The sequence below is a fragment of the Scyliorhinus canicula genome, chromosome 23, assembly GCF_902713615.1.
Source record: "Scyliorhinus canicula chromosome 23, sScyCan1.1, whole genome shotgun sequence".
Taxonomy (NCBI): domain Eukaryota; kingdom Metazoa; phylum Chordata; class Chondrichthyes; order Carcharhiniformes; family Scyliorhinidae; genus Scyliorhinus; species Scyliorhinus canicula.
Genome location: NC_052168.1, coordinates 5,471,180 through 5,473,434, shown reverse-complemented (window position 1 = coordinate 5,473,434; position 2,255 = coordinate 5,471,180).

Below are 2,255 nucleotides of genomic sequence, written 5' to 3'. Positions count from 1 at the left end.
CCATTGCTCAGCGAGTGGAATTCAGGCTTCAAGCCACAAGGTCGGGCATGTCAGCTTCCGTCCAGAGGCTATCACAGTACAGTGAGAGTGCTGCACTGCCAAAGCTGTCACCCGACAGGCTTGGGAACGAGCCCACCATCATTATTTCGAAGAACAGGCGAGCTACCCCACTCCCGCCCCTACCCCCCCACCCCACCCCCCCACCCCACCCCCCCACCCCTACCCCCTCCCCACACCCCTACCCACCCCACACCCCTACCCCCTCCCCACCCCACACCCCTACCCCCTCCCCACACCCCTACCCCCTCCCCACACCCCTACCCCCTCCCCACACCCCTACCCCCTCCCCACACCCACCCACCCCTCCCCTCACCTCACCCCTACCCCCTCCCCACACCCCTACCCCCTCCCCACACCCCTACCCCCTCCCCACACCCACCCGCCCCTCCCCTCACCCCTACCCCCTCCCCTACCCCCTCCCTACCCCCTCCCCACCCCCCTACCCCCTCCCCACACCCCTACCCCCTCCCCACACCCCTACCCCCTCCCCACCCCACACCCACCCACCCCCTCCCCCACACCCACCCACCCCCTCCCCACACCCACCCACCCCCCTCCCCACACCCACCCACCCCCGCCCCTACCCACCCCACACCCCCTCCCCACCCCCCACCCCACCCCCTCCCCAACCCACACCCCACCCCCTCCCCTACCCCCCCCCCCACCCCCTCCCCAACCCACACCCCCCCCCCTCCCCAACCCACACCCCACCCCTACCCCCCACACACCCCTACCCCCTCCCCAACCCCCACACCCTACCCACCCCCCCCTACCCCCTCCCCAACCCCCACACCCTACCCACCCCCCCACCCCACCCCTACCGAACCCCCCACACCCTACCCACCCCCCCCACACCCCCCACCCACGCCCCTGCCCCCCACCCCTACCCCCCCACCCACGCCCCTGCCCCCCACCCCTACCCCTGCCCCCCACCCCTACCCACGCCCCTACACCCCACCCACCCACGCCGCTACCCCCCCACCCCTACCCCCCCACCCATCCCACAAACCCACGCCCCTACCCCCCACCCACCGTCCTTCTTTATCCCTCAATCAACATCATGAAAACCGATGAGCCTTACTGTTTTGGGAGAGCTGGTTCAGTGAAATTGGCTGCCATGTTGCCAACGGCGATCACACTTCAATGGCTGTAAAATGCATGGAGGGTGACACACTGGTATTGTCACTGGATGAGTAATCCAGCGACTCAGGTTCGAATCCCACCAGGGCAGTTGGTGAAATTTGAATTCAGTAAAAATCTGGAATGGAAAGTCCAATGACGACCATGAAAACCATTGTCAATAAAACCCATCTGGATCACTCATGTCCTTTAGGGAAGGAAATCTGCCGCCGTTACCCGGTCTGGCCTACACGTGACTCCAGACCCACAGCAATGTGGTTCACTCTTAACTGCCCCCTCAAACGGCAATTAGGGATGGGCAATAACTGCTGGCAGAGCCTGCGGCGCCCAAGTCCCATGAACGAATAGATAAAATGGTGAAATTAGAATTCAATAACAGGAAGCACGGCAGTTATCTTCAAAGCATCAGGGGCCTTGGTTCAATCCAACCTTTGGTCACCGTCAAGTGTGAAGATTGCATGTTCTCCCAATGTCTGCGTGGGCTTCCTCCCCCAGGCCAAAGATGTGCAGGTGAGGTAGTTTGGCCACACTAAATAGTTAGTAGTTAGTGGCTATTTGGCCACACTAAATAGCCCCCTTAGTTTCAAACGGTTAGAACATACAGTGCAGAAAAAAAGGCCATTCGGCCCATCGAGTCTGCACCAACCCTCTTAAGCCCTCACTTCCACTCTATCCCCATAACCCAATAACTCCTCCTAAACCTTTTGGTCACTAAGGGCAATGGCCAATCCACCTACCCTCCATGCCTTTGGACTGTGGGAGGAAACCGGAGCACCCGGAGGAATCCCACACTGACACGGGAAGGACGTGCAGACTGCACAGACAGTGGCCCAATGGGGAACTGAACCTGGGACCCTGGCGCTGTGAAGCCTCATTTGTGCTAGTTGTGGGGTGGAGTTATGGGGATAGGGCGGGGGAGTGGGTCTCGGTAGGGTGTATTTTTTCGGAGTCAGTGCAGGTTCGATGGGCCAAAATGGCTTCTTTCTGCCCTGTAGGGACTCTAGGATAATCTGAAGTTGTAGGGGGGGGGAGAGAGACAGAAAAACAAATCATCA